This window comes from Triticum dicoccoides, chromosome 5B (genome assembly GCF_002162155.2).
Source record: "Triticum dicoccoides isolate Atlit2015 ecotype Zavitan chromosome 5B, WEW_v2.0, whole genome shotgun sequence".
In the NCBI taxonomy this organism is placed as follows: Eukaryota; Viridiplantae; Streptophyta; class Magnoliopsida; order Poales; family Poaceae; genus Triticum; species Triticum dicoccoides.
The window spans coordinates 697,098,283-697,118,668 of NC_041389.1; positions in this window are offsets into that span (position 1 = coordinate 697,098,283).

Below are 20,386 nucleotides of genomic sequence, written 5' to 3' on the forward strand. Positions count from 1 at the left end.
GGTCCAGTCATTGATAAAATCCACAAGAGCCTGAGACTTGATGGTTGTTCGAGGTACATACTTTAAACCGTGTGGTCCAAGCTCTATTGCCCACTTTGCAACCCGGCCAGTTGCTTCCCTGTTTTGAATTATATCGCCCAAAGGAGCAGAACTAACCACTGTGATTGGATGGCCTTGAAAATATTGCTTGAGTTTTCGACTGGCCATAAAAACCCCATACACCAACTTCTGCCAATGTGGATAGCGTTGTTTTGACTCGATCAGGACTTCGCTGATGTAGTATACAGGTCGTTGAACCGGATATTCCTTCCCAGCTTCTTTACGCTCAACCATAATTGCCACACTGACCGTTCGGGCATTAGCAGCCACGTATAACAGCAAAGGCTCATGATCAACTGGGGCTGCAAGAACCGGCGGTTCAACCAACTGCCGCTTTAGCTCCTCAAAGGCCGCTTTGGCTGCGTCACTCCAGACGAAATCATCCGTCTTTTTCAACATCTGATACAAAGGAATTGCCTTCTCTCCCAAACGACTGATAAACCGGCTAAGGGCTGCTATTCGACCTGCGAGACGCTGAACATCATTGATACACTTCGGTTTAGCCAGGGATGTGATTGCCTTAATTTTTTCTGGGTTAGCCTCAATGCCCCTGTTGGATACCAGAAACCCGAAAAGCTTGCCTGCCGGAACACCAAAAACACATTTATCTGAATTAAGCATCATCTTGTAAATCCGAAGATTGTCAAACGTCTCCTTGAGGTCATCGATCAGTGTTTCCTTCTTCCTGGATTTTACCACAATGTCATCCACATAAGCATGAACATTACGCCCAATCTACGTGTGAAGACAATTTTGCACACAACGCTGATAAGTTGCCTGAGCACTCTTGAGCCCAAAGGGCATAGAAACATAGCAGAAGTCTCCAAAAGGAGTGATGAAGGCTGTCTTCTCCTGGCCCATAACTGCCATCTTGATCTGATGATATCCTGAATAAGCATCCAAAAAACTCAGGCGCTCACAACCCACCGTCGCACCAATGAACTGATCAATACGCGAGAGAGCAAAGGGATCAGCCGGGTAGGCCTTATTCAAGTCCGTGTAGTCCACACACATACGCCAAGTGCCGTTTTTCTTAAGAACCAGCACCGGATTAGCCAACCATTCAGGATGAAACACTTCGACGATAAAACCAGCAGCCAACAGCTGGGCTACCTCTTCACCAATTGCCTTGCATCTTTCTTCATTAAAGCGACGAAGAAATTGCTTGACTGGTTTAAACTTCGGATCAATATTAAGAGTGTGCTCAGCGAGTTCCCTCGGTACACCTGGCATGTCAGAAGGCTTCCATGCAAAAATGTCCCAGTTCTCACGGATGAACTCGATGAGCGCGCTTTCCTATTTTGGATCCAGATTGGTGCTGATGCTGAACTGCTTGGACGAATCGCCAGGTACGAAGTCAACAAGCTTAGTCTTGTCAGCCGGTTTGAAATGCAGGGTTGGGTCATGCTCAGTGGTGGGCTTCTTCAGAGGGGTCATATCTGCCGGATCAACATTCTCCTTATAAAACTTTAGCTCTTCTGTAGCGCCAACCGCCTCAGCATAAGCCGCATCACCTTCCTCGCAATCCAACGCGATCTTTCGACATCCATGAACCGTGATAGTCCCTTTATGACCCGGCATCTTGAGCTGCAAATAAATATAACAAGGCCTTGCCATGAATTTTGCATAAGCCGGCCGCCCAAACAGCGCATGATACGGGCTCTGGCTTCTTACTACCTCAAAGGTCAATGTCTCAGACCTAGAGTCAGGCTCATCACCAAACACAACTTCCAAAGCGTTCTTACCTACGGGATACACCGATTTACCTGGTACCACACCATGAAAAACAGTGTTGGACGGTTTAAGATTCTTATCTGTCAACCCCATGCGACGAAATGTCTCATAATACAGAATATTGATACTGCTTCCTCCATCCATGAGTACTTTGGTGAACTTAGAACCTCCCACCTGAGGTGCCACCACCAGAGCTAGTTGACCCGGATTGTCAACTCGGGGCGGATGATGCTCCCTACTCCACACAATAGGCTGTTCCGACCACCGCAGATAACGTGGAACTGCCGGTTCAACAGCATTGACTGCCCTCTTGTGAAGCTTCTGATCACGCTTGCACAGACTAGTGGTGAACACATGATATTGCCCACCATTCAACTGCTTTGGGTGACTTTGGTAACCCGACTGCTGCTGATTCCCTTGATTATTCTGCTGGTTATTACCACCTTGGTTGTTCTGGTTGCCATGATTACTCTGAAACCCAGAGTTTGAACCGCCGCCACCATGGAAACCTGGACCTGAACCGCCCGACGGACCCTGATCATACCGGAAAAGATCAAAGTTTTTGAAATCCATCATAATGTTACAATCCTTCCAGAGATGCGTTGCAGGAGCCTCCTTGGTCCCATGCTTCGGACAAGGCTGATTCAACAAACGATCCAGATTCATCGCCTCGCCGCGCTGGGGCGGTTTACCTTTTCGGCGCTGCACATTAGCGTTAGCCACAAAATCTGAATCCGCTATACGCTTACCATTATTCCCATGGCCTCCTTCGTTGTGCTGCTGTCCCTTTGCACCGCCATTCTGCTTTCCCTTCTCCGGTTTCTCATTATCAGAATCGGATCCTTGGTATTATCAGAATCGGCATACTTTACCAAGGCTTCCATGAGGGTTCCCATGTTGTTGCAGTGGCGCTTGAGCCGTCCCAACTTCATCTTTAGTGACTTAAACCGGCAATTGCGCTCCAGTGTGATAATCGCTTAACCAACGTTAATCCGGTCGGACGAGTGTAAAACTTCTGAAACCCGGCGTACCCAATGAGTTGTGGACTCGTCCTCTCCATGAACACAAGCATCCAGATCCACAATGGACATGGGCTGCTTGCACGTGTCTTTGAAATTGGCTATAAACCGGGCCTTCAACTGATCCCATGACTCGATGGAATTAGCTGGAATATTTTTCAACCAAGGACGGGCTGTTCCCTCCAACATCATCGTGAAGTACTTTGCACAAGCTGCTTCATCTACATCTAGCATCTCCATTGCCATCTCATAACTCTCGACCCACACCTCAGGTGGCTGATCCGCCGTGTAGTTAGGCACTTTGCGTGGACCCTTGAAACTTTGGGCAAACGCACATTACGGAGAGCCGGAATAAGGCACGGCACTCCCCAGGAACTGAAGGCAAGCCCGGTGCCTCGGTCAACTAACGCTGCTGGCTGAACCGGGGCGGGTTGATAACGACCCAAAGCGGCATCCCTTCGTGCCCTGCCATGATCCACCACATCTCGAGCATTGTGATGCCGCGCGCTGCTAGACACCTCCGGTTCATCCATACGCCTACTATAACATGGGCTCAGACGAGGGGTTGAATGAATTCTGTCCCGACTATATGAATAAGCCTGCTGCTGCACCACGGCAGTTTGGAGAAGATCTCTCGCCCGCCGTGTTTCAACTGCTGCTATTGAATCACCTTCCATCTTCCATGTTATCCAGAGGGCTCGAGAAGTGACCCGGTGGTGTAGACACGTATTGCGGCAGGTTATCTGTTCGTCGGGGTGGCTCCGTTATCCGTAGTTGATCCGAAGCTGTCCTAGGCGCCTCCGTCCGATTTGCAGCTGCCGGATTGCTCGGCCCAGCGCCTGGCATCTGAAAGAGATTTAACCCTTCGTAAACCGACGGCAGACGTGACCGGTACTTCCTTCGCATTACATCCTCTGATGCGGTCCTATCCAGCATGAGCTAGTAATTCTGTGCATGTATCCGCTGTGATTGAGCATCCAAAGCGGCCCGTTCTTCAGCCATCCTAGCATCCTCAGCTGCCAGGTCCTCCTTAGCATGTGCTATTTGGTCCTTCAGTTTCGCAACGTCCGCATTGTGCTGATCCCGCATCTCCGGGGTGACTGTTGCGGTCAACAAGGTCGCCCAGGCGTCCATCAAATTGGAGAGGACTTGCTCCGGACGGCGCGCTGGGTCTCCTGCCGCGGCTGCTGATCCGGTGTGCATCGCTGCGGTGGATGAAGACTGCAACATGGGCTGTGTTCCGGCCATGTAAATAGTAACCCGACTTGGCGGTTCAAGGAGGTCTGGAATACTGTTGCCATCGGAATATCCTTCGAACACACCGCTATGAATCTGGTACAAGGACTCAGTTTCGCAAGTGGATGACTCGCCGTCGGAGTATACGGCCGTCTCGCCTTCAGACACCGGTTCAGATCCGATCCCATGGACATATCCTACGAACTCATGCTTCACGGCGGGCCTAACCCGGGCTGTACTCGCACACTGAGCCGTCTCGACGAGGTCGGTGCAAATGTCTGGCTCAGGGCCCGGTTCGCTGATCTTGCCGATGAAGACATGAATTCCGCCGAAGGGGACCCGGTACCCGTACTCGATCGAGCCAGCCTCGGGGCCCCATCCTTCATCGTCGATGTAGAGCTTGCCGCGACGACTTTTGGTCATCCGGCCGATCACGTACCCTTAAGTCCTTCAGAGCAGCCCTTCAAGAACTCGACACCATCGTGCTATAGCCCCACAGTAGGCGCCAACTGTCGTGGAATTAACACGTCAGATGTCCTCATGAAAGGACTTAGTCGTGGAGCCATCGCAACGGGTTAGTTTGAAGGGGTTAAACTGGACAAGGGACACGGGAGTTTATACTAGTTCGGCCCCTTCGATGAAGGTAAAAGCCTACGTCTAGTTGTGATGGGATTGATTGGGTTTCGATGACCAGGGAGCGAAATACGCTTGCCTGAGTCTCGAGTTGTTGTCTGTTGTCCCTGAACCGCCGCCGGGTCGTCCCTTTATATACACAGGTTGACGCCCGGCCGGTCTACAGAGCCCCGAGGCCGACTCATACAAAGTGTCCGGCTCGGTCTCTCCTTTCCTAACTTATATTACAAGTTTACATAGTCATGGCGGTTTACCACTATGGGCCCTAATCCGCCTTTGGGATGCGGGCTTCTAAGCTTCGTTAGTAAAACGCCATCTTCTGGATCTTCATGGGCTTCAGCATAGTCGAGGGTGAACCGGGCCCTCCTGGCCGGTTTACACTCAGTAGCTATATCCTCAACATCTTGGAGATCTATCCGATGTAATCTTCTTTTGCAGTGTGTTTGTCAAGATCCGATGATTTGTGGATTTATGATCAGCTTATTTATGAATATTATTTGGATCTTCTCTGAATTATTATATGCATGATTTAATATCTTTGTAATTCTCTTCGAACTATCGGTTTAGTTTGTCCAACTAGATTGTTTTTCTTGCAATGGGAGAAGTGCTTAGCTTTGGGTTCAATCTTGCGGTGTCCTTTCCTAGTGACAATAGGGGTAGCAAGGCACGTATTGTATTGCTGCCATCGTGGATAAAAAGATGGGGTTCACATCATATTGCTTGAGTTTATTCCTCTACATCATGTCATCTTACTTAATGCGTTACTCTATTCTTCATGAACTTAATACTCTAGATGCAGGCAAGAGTCGGTCGATGTGTGGAGTAATAGTTGTAGATGCAGGCAGGAGTCGGTCTACGACATGGACGTGATGCCTATAATTCATAATCATTGCCTTAGATATCATCATAACTTTGCACTTTTCATCAATTGCTCGACAGTAATTTGTTCACCCATCGAATTATTTGCTATCTTTAGAGAAGCCACTAGTGAAACCTATGGCCCCGGGGTCTATTTTCCATTATATAAGTTTCCGATCTACTATTTTGCAATATTTTACTTTCAGATCTATAAACCAAAAACCCCAAAAATATTCTATTTTTTGTATATCTATCGCTATCAGATCTCACTTTTGCAAGTAAACATGAAGGGGTTGACAACCCCTTTATTGCGTTGGGTGCAAGTTGTTTGATTGTTTGTGCAGGTCTTGGTGATTTGTGCGCTGTCTCCTACTGGACTGATACCTTGGTTCTCTAACTGAGGGAATTACTTATCTCTACTTTGCCGCATCACCCTTTCCTCTTCAAGGGAAAAAACAACGCAAGCTCAAGAAGTAGCACCCCGCCGTCACGCCGACCTGCCTACTGCAGCTACATCGCCCCTTCGGGCCGGAGCGCCGCAGCCTACGGTCCACTCTGCTGTCCCCGCGCATCGACTTCACATGGTATGCGCCGCGCCGCCTCCCTTGGCATGGGAACGCCACTGTCCGCGCTGGTATTTGTCATGCTATTAGGTTCTCCTCGCCTACTTTGAGCATCGCCACCATCCTCCCAACCAAGCCGTCGCCGCCGTTAGGCCTTGGTTGCTGCTCTTCTTTGCTACCGCTGCAACTGGCTCACCCGAGCCGCGCCGCCAGTCCACCCCTATCGTCTTCGTCCAGCACCAGCTCGTCGCCAACATCGTCGTCGTCTTCCCCGACAACTTCATCTACTCCGACCATCATTGGCGACATCGGCCCCGCGCTTCTTGCGCCGCAACCTTCGGTGAGTTTTTCTCCGTTGACCCCTTTGACTCCTCAACATGGCGTAGAGCTCGTGCAGGTCCCTCGTCTACGCATGCCCGATGCTGGCAGCACCGATGCATGCCATCGTCCACGACGTGTCCCCGAGCCTGGCAAGCCTGGTGCAGCGCTTCGTCAACTTTGTCTTGGTCCTTCTACACATGCTCGGTGTTGGCAACAACGATGTGTGCCTTTGTCTACGACGTGTCCCCGGGTTTGGCAAACCTGGTGCGACGCCTCATCAACACCATCCTTCTTCCGGCCCATCACTACCTCGACACCACTACGCCCATGACAAACTTGGCGCCTCCTGGCGCCCGCGGATCCATGGCGACTTCCTCGAAACCGGCCACCCCGACATGACATCGACCACAACATTCTTTGCATGGCTACCTCAACCACGGCTACACCACCCTATGCTCTTGGCTACCTCAACATCAGCACAAAGGGCTATCACCTCGCATTAGCAACTCATGAACTTCCTCTATAGTCCAAGCATCCGCAACTTGACACCGTCCATGATGCTCTTGCTGCGACAATGGGGGGATGTCAGCATGTCAACTGCTATTCTCTCTAGTATGACCGTCCGCGACGCTCCTGTTGTTCGTAATGCTATCGCTATGACTACGATGGGGGGGATGTTAGAGATATATTTGGGATACATGTATTTGGTAGTCTAGGATTTGTAATCTGTCTCCTACCTTATCTCTAGGAGAGGCATCTTGCCCTCCAAGTCTTGTATTCAATATATACTCGCCCTTGAGGCTCAATAATACATCCAACATATTTTGCCAACCCCTCTCTTCCTTCTAACATTCACCTCCTCCCTCTCGCTCAGCTCCACTTCGCTACTCTCCTCGCCCACACGCGATGATCCCCCTCCATTCCCACCCATCCATCCCCATCGCTGCAATGTTGGCACTGTGCCAGGCCATCGCAGGCTCCGTTGCATGCTCTGTGCTGCGACCGCGGGATCCACCGTCGTGCTCCATGCCACCACCAACCAGGCCGCCTTCGCGGTACGCGCGGCCACCGCCGATACCGCTGTCACCGAGACCACCGCTGCGCTATGTGCCACCACCGCCAAGCTCACGGCCTTCCTTCGCGCCCGCACCGCCTCCCTCCGCTCCCGCACCATCGACTCCCCACGGTGGAGAGAAACCGTGAAACTGACGATCAATGACTACCTGCTCTACGGCATTTCGCGTGATAGAGGTAAGGGTCCCGGTCTTTCGATGAGATGATAACTATCGATTTTGTGTAGTCGGGTTTGATGATCCGACTAAGAACGTGCAACGACATTGTGCCTTAGCAATCGCTAAACCAATCTCCTGGGGTTACCGACGATGCCGGAAGCACAATCAGCCTGACCATTAACGTTTATTCCTGCAAGCAATCGAAGAACGAGCAAGAATATGATAAAGCAATATGAATATTGCAAATATATATGAAGTATTGATAATGGTGGGGATCCATAAGCGGTCTTGGACGGGTCGTTGGACACAAACAAAGTACACGAAGTTGCAATGGCTAACCTTCTAAACAAATCCCAAAGAAAAAGCTACAAGATGGAACTACTTGTTGGGGAACGCAGTAATTTCAAAAAAAATCCTACGATCATGCAAGACCTATCTAGCTGATGCATAGCAACGGGGGGAGAATGTGTCCATGTACCCTCGTAAACCAAAAACGGAAGTGTTATGTAACTCGGTTGATGTAGTCGAACGTCTTCGTGATCCAACCAATCAAGTACCGAATGCACGACACCTCCGTGATCTGCACACGCTCAGCTCGGTGACGTCCCTTGAACTCTAGATCCAGTTGAGGCCGAGGGAGAGATCCGTCAGCACGACGGTGTGGTGACGGTGATGATGAAGTTACCAGCGTAGGGCTTCGCCTAAGCACTATGATGATATGACCGAGGTGGAAATCTGTGGAGGCAGGCACCGCACACGGCTAAAAGATCAACTTGGTCAACTTGTGTCTATGGGGTTCCCCCTCACCCGTACATAAAGGAGGAGAGGGTAGGCCGGCCGACCCAAGAGGGGAATCCTACTAGGACTCCAAGTCCTCGTAGGTTTCCACCTAAAGGTAGAGAGGGGAAGGAAGGAGAGGGAGAGGGGGAGGGGGCGTGCGTCTTGCCCTGGCCACCCCTCTCTCTACACTAAGGCCCATCGAGGCCCATTAGTTCCCCGGGGTTTCCGATACCCTCTAGCACTACCGTTTTATCCGAAACTTCTCCGGAACACTTCCGGTGTCCGAATATAGTCGTCCAATATATCAATCTTTATGTCTCGACCATTTCGAGACTCCTCGTCATGTCCGTGATTACATCTGGGATTCTAAACAACCTTTGATACATCATATCACATAAACTCATAATACCAATCATCATCGAACGTTAAGCGTGCGGACCCTACGGGTTTGAGAACTATGTAGACATGACCGAGACACGTCTCCAGTCAATAACCAATAGCAGAACCTAGATGCTCATATTGGTTCCTACATATTCTATGAAGATCTTTATCAGTCAAACCGAATAACAATATGCGTTGTTCCCTTTGTCATCGGTATGTTACTTGCCTGAGATTCGATCGTCGGTATCATCATACCTAGTTCAATCTTGTTACCGGCAAGTCTCTTTACTCATTCCGTAATACTTCATCCCGCAAATAACTCATTAGTCACAATGCTTGCAAGGCTTATAGTAATGAGTATTACTGAGAGGGCCCAGAGATACCTCTCCGAAACACGGAGTGACAAATTATAATCTTGATCTATGCCAACCCAACAAACACCTTCGGAGACACCTGTAGAGAACCTTTATAATCACGCATTTACATTGTGATGTTTGGTAGCACACCAAGTGTTCCTCTAGTATTCGGAAGTTGCATAATCTCATAGACTGAGGAACTTGTATAAGTCATGAAGAAATTAGTAGCAATGAAACTTACATGGTCATAATGCTAAGCTAACGGATGGGTCATGTCCATCACATCATTCTCCTAATGATGTGATCTCGTTCATCAAATGACAACACATGTCTATACACTACTAGGGAAAACCTTATACACAGAATCTTAGCAGCAGCGCAGCACAAAAAGAAGCGCTACTGCTAATTAGCAGTAGGCGGATACAAAACACTCACTACTGATACAAATTTAGCAATAGCGCGTGCGGGCAAAACCACGTTGCTACAAAAATTACACACCAACCTAAGTTTAGCAGAAGCGCGGTGTCACAACATGCGCTACTACTAGTTGAATAGCTATAGCGCTGTCAGACACCCCATGCTACTGCTGAGGGACCGCCGCAGCACCCACCACCCGATCCACTACCACCCCACCAATCTCTTCATAAACCTCACCCCACCCCTTGGTTGAACTCCTCTTCTCCCCCACGATCTCGTCGCTGCCACCACCACCCATGCTGGGACGAGGCTGGTCGCCGCCGTGTCCCCCTTCTTCTTCTTCTTTACCGCCTTGTCCCCCTTCTTCTCCAGGGACGCTGCCATCTCTCCTTTCTCCTTCTTCTTCTTAGTAGCAGCCTTCTCCCCCTTCTCCTTCTTCTCTGGTGCCGCCGCCTTCTCCCCCTTCTCCTTCTTCTCTGGCGCCGCCGCCTTCTCCCCCTTCTCCTTCTTCTTCGGGGTGGCCCCCTTCTCCATCTCACCCTTCTTCTTCTTTGGGGTGGCCGCCTTCTCCCCCTTCCCCTGCTTCTTCGGGGTAGCCGCCCCCACCTCGCTCTTCCCAGGATCCGGAGCAGAGCCCTCGCTGGACCCGGCGTGGCGGCGACCATCTTAGGCCTCCTGGGCCCGCGCTTGGCAGTGGAGCCTGGACTCGCGGAGGCGGCGGCAGGGACGGGATCCTTCTTAGGCCTCCCAGGCCCATGCTTAGCAGTGGAGCCGGAGCTGGCACCGGCGGCGGCGGCGGGGACGGGTCCTTCTTAGGTCTGCCGGGCCCACGCTTGGCAGTGGAGCTGGGGACGGCGGTGCTCTCCTCGCCCTCGGAAGGCGCAGTGCTCACCGCCGCTGGATTCTTCTCGGCCATGCCCACCTCTCTCCTCCTGCACATTATTAGGTGTCTCTCTTCCCGGATTTAAACATTTTTTCTAACCATGTGGTACATGCGCCTGCACATTCTTGTTTATCTAAGTGATGTGTGCATGGAGCTTCCATGTTTGTCATCTTTAGCTACAAAGTATGTCCGTCAAGTACAGTAGCTTCAGACATCAGTTGGGCTCTTTGTTGAAAGTAGGAAAGAGGTTTCAGTGATTTTACTAACGGACAACATAGTTTGGTAGTATCTTTGGATGATATACTGAAAAGTGAAAACTATGCTCTGTTCATTTAGTTAAGTTTGGAATGCACATGGATTTGAGGGTGTCACATTGTCTCTAGTCATTCTGATTTTTGCGTTAAGACTTGAGAGAACTTCTGAGAATACTGTCGGCACCGTGTTTTCACCTGAAGATTTTGATATGCAACTAGATATTAAAATTGCAATAAAATCATGAGATCCTTGTACATAATACTTTGAGGATTTGATTGTTCTCAGATAAAAATGTATCTGCAACTTGCAAATAATAGCTGTTTCCCATGAATTTTGTAGCATGGGCATGTGACAGAGCTGCAGCCAGAGACATTGTTCCTGGGAATTGGACCGATGGACTGCTTCTTGACACGTGGATACCTAAAGGGCTCTAGGAATGTGCAGTTGTTGGGCATTGCCTGCATCACCCTAGCCACCCGCATTGAAGAGAACCAGCCATACAATAGGTATTGAGCTCCCTTGTGCTACATGTTCATTCTGTTTCAGTGAAATGTGTGCATGGCATATTGTCTTATTCCCCTCTTTCAGTATGAGTACTACTGCAGGTTGTTGGCGTATGGTGGTAAGATAGGATTGCCTCAGTTGAACGTCTGTTCGTTGTTATGTGTTGCTAACTGAAATAATGCTTCAAGTATCCCTGCAACAAAAGAAGCCTCAGACAAACGCATCCTTTTAATTCAGGTCCAAGTTCTAGTAGGTTTTTTCAGATGGTTGTAGTACAATACTGTTAAATCCGAACTAAGCTCTTCTATGATGTGTTTCTTCTTTGTTTCCGGAGCTCATTTCAATATAACTTAATTGGCCATTTGATAGACCTTAGCAAGTTCGCAGGGGATGCCTTGATTTTGTTGAAAACTGTCATTGCACAATCTTGTGACAAACCATACAAACATTAAACATGTGATAATAGCTCAGGTACAATGGCTATTTATTTATCCCATTAAAGGTTTTTTGCTGCATGCTAGTACTTCAGAATATATCACATATATAATTACATTAGGAAATGTTGATGTTGAGCATTTTAGAAATTGGCTTTCCTAATTTATTCACCTGCAATTAGTAGCTCTCACCAACCGCTTGAGCATAGTAGTTAGCATCTTTGATTTAGAACATAAAAAATGTAATTTATATCTATTGTAGTGTCCTTCCAGAGTTTCATAAAAAATATCCATGTACCAATTATGCACCAACTTTCTCCTTCCACGTACTTGCATAAATTTGCAAGAGAAGTCAGAGCAATTTTTGTGGTTTTGTTGAAATTTTTTAGCCTGAATTTAGGTGAATGCTTTCTGAAGAAAACTAAAAGTGGCACACAGTACTATGCATAAATAATAGAGTACTTTAAAACAGCATGATATATTCTTCTTTACCAGCCCACCTCTTTACGTTGCACTGTGGTATCCTTATTATCCCTGGGATCACCAATTCACCATTTGTTCCCTTGTCTTCATAATTTATTATCTGGGTTCTGGGATCACCATATGCTCCCTTGTCTTTGTCTCTATTCAAGACAATGTAATCTCACTTTGTGTGTTATCTCTTTCAGCATCATGCAGAAGTATTTCATGGTAGGGATCAACCTTTATAGCCGGAGCGAGGTCGTCGCCATGGAGTGGCTGGTTCAGGAGGTCCTGGACTTCCAATGCTTCGTCATGACAGTCCACAATTTTCTCTGGTACTACATGTCTCCTGCATTCTCTCATTTGCCAAGCCGAGCAAAACTGAACGAGAAGCCTACACTAATAGTTCACTATTCATTTTCTAATTCTTCAGGTTCTATCTAAAGGCAACAAAAGCAGACGAGAAAGTTGAGGATCTGTCCAAGCACCTGGCCCTGCTCACACTTCTGGACTATAAGCACCTCTCCTACTAGCCCTCGACCGTGGCAGCCTCGGTGGTAGCCCTTGCCTGCCTTGCCACTGACTACAAGATGAACATTTAAAGGTTGGTTCCACTTTGTGTATATCTCCTTGTACACTCTTATATTCTCCGATGATTGAAGTCTGCCATTCTTATGGGACAATCTTTGTTTGTAGGTTAAGACCTCACTATCTGCTTCAACGAAGAGATTTGAAGAGTTGCAAAATGTAATTTTGGGGCAAATTTCCATTGCTGCAGGATGATGAGATGTTGAAGCGGCAGACAGAATCCATGACACCGAAGTGCAATTGCAGCAGATTATCTCTATTTTTTCTTTTCATGTTTCTTATTATTAGAGTGACAACAGGTAGAATGAGAAACTATGATAGTAGATACAACAAGTGTAGTAACGAGAAATTTTTGTTTGCAATTGTTAATGACATACATACTTGCATGTTCTTTGAAGTGGTAATTCGTGAGTAGCAATGCATAATGATGGTTTTTGGCTCATTTATTGCCTTTGGTGTCCGGTTAACCATGGAATAGGAGCCCAGCAGTGGTCACTATTGTGTTTTCCTGGAATTGTATGCATAAAACAGAATTGGTTGATTTTTTTTAATTTCTAATAAGTTAGTAGTAGCGTGGGAAAAAACTGCGTGCTACTAATATTTAGGATACTAGTAGCGTTGGTAATATAGACACACTACTACTATTTCGTTAGTAGTAGCGTGGGTCCGTAATAGCAGTAGCGCGGGTGGCACACACGCTACTACTAACAAAGTTAGTAGTAGCACAGATGCACCCACACTACTACTAACTATTAGCTGTAGCGCGATACTAGTAGAGCGGTTACCCGCGCTGCTAGTAGCCATTTTATCTGCGCTGCTAGTAGCCTTTTTCCTAGTAGTGATGGTTAGGAAACGTATCCATCTTTGATTAATGAGCTAGTCAAGTAGAGGCATACTAGGGACAATATGTTTTGTCTATGTACTTACACATGTACTAAGTTTCCGGTTAATACAATCCTAGCATGAATAATTGATACGTCTCCAACGTATCTATATTTTTTGATTGTTCCATGCTATTATATTACCCGCTTTGGATGTTTATGGGCTTTACTTTACACTTTTATATAATTTTTGGGACTAACCTACTAACCAGAGGCCCAGCCCGAATTGTTGTTTTTTTTTGCCTATTTCAGTGTTTCAAAGAAAAGGAATATCAAACGGAGTCAAAATGGAGTGAAACCTTTGGGAGCGATCTTTTTGGAACAAACGCAATCCAGGAGACTTGGAGTGGGCATCAAGAAGCAGCCGAGGCGGCCACGAGGCAGGAGGGCGCGCCCTAGGAGGGTGGGCGCGCCCCCCACCCTCATGGGCCCCTCGTTGCTCCTTTGACCTACCTCCTTCGCCTATATATATCCACGTAACCTGAAAACATCCAGGAGCACCACAAAAAACTATTTCCACCGCTGCAACCTTCTGTATCCGCGAGATCCCATCTTGGAGCCTTTGTCGGTGCTCTGCCAGAGGTGGAATCGACCATGCAGGACCTCTACATCATGCCCAAGGCCTCTCCGATGAGTTGTGAGTAGTTTACCATAGACCTTCGGGTCCATAGTTATTAGCTAGATGGCTTTTTCTCTCTCTTTGAATCTCAATACAAAGTTCTCCTCGATCTTCTTGGAGATCTATTCGATGTAACTCTTTTTGCGGTGTGTGTTTCGAGATTCGATGAATTATGGGTTTATGATCAAGTTTATCTATGAGAAATAATTGAATCTTCTCTGAATTCTTTTATGTGTGACTGGTTATCTTTGCAAGTCTCTTCAAATTATCAGTTTGATTTGGCCTACTAGATTGATCTTTCTTGCAATGGGAGAAGTTCTTAGCTTTGGGTTCAATCTTGCGGTGTCCTTTCCCAGTGACAGCAGGGGCAGCAAGGCACGTATTGTATTGTTGCCATCGAGGATAAAAAGATGGTGTTTATATCATATTGCTTGAGTTTATCCCTCTACATCATGTCATCTTGCTTAATGCGTTACTCTGTTCTTATGAACTTAATACTCTAGATGCAGGCAGGAGTCAGTCTATGTGTGGAGTAATAGTAGCAGATGAAGAATCGTTTCGGTCTACTTGTTGCGGACGTGATGCCTATATACATGATCATGCCTAGATACTCTCATAACTATGCACTTTTCTATCAATTGCTCAACAGTAATTTGTTCACCCACCGTAATACTTATGCTATCTTGAGAGAAGCCACTAGTGAAACCTATGGCCCCCGGGTCTATCTTTTATCATATAAGTTTTCCATCTACTTTTATTTGCATCTTTTACTTTCCAATCTATATCATAAAAATACCAAAAATATTTATCTTATCTTATTATCTCTATCAGATCTCACTTTCACAAGTTTCCGTGAAGGGATTGACAACCCCTTTATCGCGTTGGTTGCGAGGTTCTTGTTTGTTTGTGTAGGTGCATGGGACTTTTGAGGAGCCTCCTACTAGATTGATACCTTGGTTCTCAAAAACTGAGGGAAATACTTATGCTACTTTGCTGCATCACCCTTTCCTCTTCAAAGGAAAACCAACGCAGTGCTCAGGAGGTAGCAATAATAAACATTTATCATGAAATAAGAAAATAAATAATAACTTTATTATTGCCTCTAGGGCATATTTCCCTCAGTCTCCCACTTGCACTAGAGTCAATAATCTAGATTACATAGTAATGATTCTAACACACATGGAGCTTTGGTGCTGATCATGTTTTGCTCGTGGAAGAGGCTTAGTCAATGGGTCTGCAACATTTAGATCCATGTGTATCTTGCAAATCTCTATGTCCCCCTCCGACACTTGATGGCGGATGGAATTGAAGTGTCTCTTTATGTGCTTGGTTCTCTTGTAAAATCTGGATTCCTTTGCCAAGGCAATTGCACCAGTATTGTCACAAAAGATTTTCATTGGACCCGATGCACTAGGTATGACACCTAGATCGGATATGAACTCCATCATCCAAACTCCTTCATTTACTGCTTCCGAAGTAGCAATGTACTCGTCTTCACACGTAGATCCCGCCATGACGCTCTGCTTGAAACTGCACCAACTAACAGCTCCTCCATTCAACAAAAATACGTATCCGATTTGTGACTTAGAGCCATCCGGATCAGTGTCAAAGCTTGCATCGACGTAACCGTTTATGACGAGCTCTTTTTCACCTCCATAAATGAGAAACATATCCTTAGTCCTTTTTAGGTATTTCAGGATGTTCTTGACCGATGTCTAGTGCTCCACTCTGGGATTACTTTGGTACCTCCCTACTATGCTTATAGCAAGGCACACATCAGGTCTGGTACACAGCACTACATATATGATGAAACCTATGGCTGGAGCATAGGGAATGACTTTCATTTTCTCTCTATCTGGTGCAGTGGTCGGGCATTGAGTCTGACTCAGCTTCACACCTTGTAACACAGGCAAGAACCCTTTCTTTGATTGATCCATTTTGAACTTCTTCAAAACTTTATCAAGGTATGTTCTTCGTGAAAGTCCAATTAAGCGTGTTGATCTATCTCTATAGATCTTGATACCTAATATGTAAGTAGCTTCTCCGAGGTCTTTCATATAAAAACTCTTATTCATGTATCCCTTTATGCTATCCAGAAATTCAATATCATTTCCAATCAACAATATGTCATCCACATATAATATTAGAAATGCTACAGAGCTCCCACTCACTTTCTTGTAAATACAGGCTTCTCCAAAAGTTTGTATAAAACCATATGCTTTGATCACACTATCAAAGCGTTTATTCCAACTTCGAGAGGCTTGCACCAGTCCATAAATGGATTGCTGGAGCTTGCATACTTTGTTAGCACCCTTTGGATCGATAAAACCTTCTAGTTGCATCATATACAACTCATCTTCCAGAAATCCATCCAGTAATGCAGTTTTGACATCCATCTGCCAGATTTCATAATCATAAAATGCGGCAATTTCACTAACATGATTCGAAAAGACTTAAGCATCGCTACGGCTGAGAAAGTCTGATCGTAGTCAACTCCTTGAAGTTGTCAAAAACCTTTCGGCAACAAGTCGAGCTTTGTAAACAGTAACATTACCGTCTGGGCGGGTCTTGTTCTTAAAGATCCATTTATTTTCTATGGCTTGCCGATCATCGGGCAAGTTCATCAAAGTCCACACTTTGTTCTCATACATGGATCCCATCTCAGATTTCACGGCCTCAAGCCATTTCACGGAATCTGGTCTCCTCATCGCTTCCTCATAGTTCGTAGGTTCATCATGGTCTAGTAACATGACATCGACAACAGGATTGCCATACCACTCTGGTGCGGATCTTACTCTGGAAGACATACGAGGTTCAGTAATAACTTGATCTGAAGTTTCATGATCATCATCATTAACTTCCTCACTAATTGGTGTAGGAATCACTAGAACTGATTTTTGTGATGAACTACTTTCCAATAAGGTTGAAGGTACATTACCTCATCAAGTTCTACTTTCCTCCCACTCACTTCTTTCGACAAAAACTCCTTCGCTAGAAAGGATCCATTCTTAGCAACAAAGATTTTGCCTTCGGATCTGTGATAGAAGGTGTACGCAACAGTTTCCTTTGGGTATCCTATGAAGACGCACTTCTCCGATTTGGGTTCGAGCTTATCAGGTTGAAGCTTTTTCACATAAGCATCGCAGCCCCAAAATTTAAGAAATGACAACTTTGGTTTCTTGCCAAACCACAGTTCATAAGGCGTCGTCTCAACGGATTTCGATGGTGCCCTATTTAAAGTGAATGCAGTTGTCTCTAAAGCATAACCCCAAAACAATAGCGGTAAATCAGTAAGAGACATCATAGATCACACCATGTCCAATAAAGTATGATTACAACGTTCGGACACACCATTTCGCTGTGGTGTTCCAGGCGGCGTTAGTTGTGAAACTATCCCATGTTGTCTCAAATGAAGACCAAACTCGTAACTCAAATATTCTCCTCCACGATCAGACCATAGAAACTTTATTTTCTTGTTACGATGATTTTCCAGTTCACTCTGAAATTCTTTAAACTTTTCAAATGTTTCAGACTTAGGTTTCATTAAGTAGATATAACCATATCTGCTTAAATCATATGTGAAGGTAAGAAAATAGCGATACCCACCATGAGCTTCAATACTCATTGGACCTCATACATCGGTATGTATTATTTCCAACAAGTCAGTAGCTCGTCCATTGTTTCGGAGAACGGAGTTTTAGTCATTTTGCCCGTAAGGCACGGTTCGCAAGCACCAAGTGATTCATAATCAAGTGATTCCAAAAGCCCATCAGCATGGAGTTTCTTCATGCGCTTTACACCGATATGACCCAAACAGCAGTGCCACAAATAAGTTGCACTATCATTATTAACCTTGCATCTTTTGGCTTCAATATTATGAATATGTGTATCATCACTATCGAGATTCAACAAAAAATATACCACTCATCAAGGGTGCATGACCATAAAAGATATTACTCATATAAATAGAACAACCATTATTCTTTGATTTAAATGAATAACCGTCTCACATTAAACATGATCCAGATATGATGTTCATGCTCAACACTAGCACCAAATAAAAATTATTAGGGTCTAAAACTAATCCCGATGGTAGATGTAGAGGTAGCGTGCCGACGGCGATCACATCGACCTTGGAACCATTTCCCACGCGCATCGTCACCTCGTCCTTAGCCAATCTTCGTTTAATCCGTAGCCCCTATTTCGAGTTGCAAATATGAGCAACAGAACCAGTATCAAATACCCAGGCGCTACTACGAGCATTAGTAAGGTTCACATCAATAACATGTACGTCAAATATACCTTTCACTTTGCCATCCTCCTTAACCACCAAATACTTGGGACAGTTCCGCTTCCAGTGACCAGTCCCTTTGCAGTAGAAGCACTCAGTTTCAGGCTTAGGTCTAGACTTGGGTTTCTTCTCTTGAGCAACAACCTTTTTCCCGTTCTTCTTGAAGTTCCCTTTCTTCCCTTTGCCCTTTTTCTTGAAACTAGTGGTCTTATTGACCATCAACACTTGATGCTCCTTCTTGATTTCTACCTCCGCAGCCTTTAGCATTGCGAAGAGCTCGGGAATAGTCTTGTTCATCCCTTGCATATTATAGTTCATCACAAAGCCTATATAGAATGGTGGCAGTGATTGAAGAACTCTGTCAATGACACTATCAACATGAAGATCAACTCCCAGTTGAGTCAAGTGATTATGGTACCCAGACATTCTAAGTATGTGTTCACTGACAGAACTATTCTCCTTCATTTTGCAGCTATAGAACTTGTTGGAGACTTCATATCTCTCAACTCGGGCATTTGCTTGAAATATTAACTTCAACTCTTGGAACTTCTCATATGCTCCATGACGTTAAAAACGTCTTTGAAGTCCCAATTCCAAGCCTTAAAGCATGGCACACTGAACTATCAAGTAGTCATCAGCTTTGCTCTGCCAGACATTCTTAACGTCATCAGTAGCATCTGCAGCAGGCCTGGCACCCAGCGGTGCTTCCAGGACGTAATTCTTCTGTGCAGCAATGAGGATAATCCTCAAGTTACGGACCCAGTCCGTGTAGTTGCTTCCATCATCTTTCAACTTAGCTTTCTCTAGGAACACATTAAAATTCAAAGGAACGGTAGCAAGGTCCAATGATCTACAATAACATAGATATGCAAAATAACTATCAGGACTAAGTTCATGATAAATTGAAGTTCAATTTAATCATATTACTTAAGAACTCCCACTTAGATAGACATCCCTCTAGTCATCTAAATGATCACGTGATCGAAATCAACTAAACCATGTCGGATCATCACGTGAGATGGAGTAGTTTTCAATGGTGAACATCACTATGTTGATCAAAATATGTGACATGATATGGCCATCATCATCTTATGCTGATGATCTCCATCACTGAAGCATCGTCATGATCTCCATCGTCACCGACGTGAAACCTTGATCTCCATCGTAGCATAGTTGTCGTCTCGCCAACTATTGTTACTACGACTATCGCTACCGCTTAGTGATAAAGTAAAACAATTACATGGTGAATGTATTGCATACAATAAAGCGACAACCATACGGGTCCGGCCAGTTGCCGATAACTTTGTTACAAAACATCACTACAAAAAAGACACATCCGTGACATTTTGGGCCGAACAAAAAAAAATTATGTCATACATATGACACTTCTATGACGATAATGGTGACAAAACCCGGTCATCATAGATGTGGTGGGCTCCTACTTCTATGACAAAAAATCATGACAGAAAATGGGCTTTTCATCCTGGGCGGGCCGGAGACGCAGCTGCATGACATTCTTTGGGCCGTCCATGACGGAAAAAACCGTGGTAGAAGCGAGGGGGAGGAAAATTTTGCGGAGTTGCCGGTTACGGTGGGAGGTCGGGGGCCGAGCGATGCGTGTTTCTCTCGTACACGTATGCACGTCTGTGCGAGGCCTTGGCTCTAACTGAACCTGAGCGAGGCGTTGGGCTCTAACTGAACCCGAGCGATTACACTGCAGGCTACGCGTTACTGAACCCGAGCTATCGATCGATGGCTGTTAACTGAACCTGAGCGATCGATCGATGGCTGTTAACTAAACCCGATCAAGCGATTCCTTGGCTACTCCTGCTAACTGAAG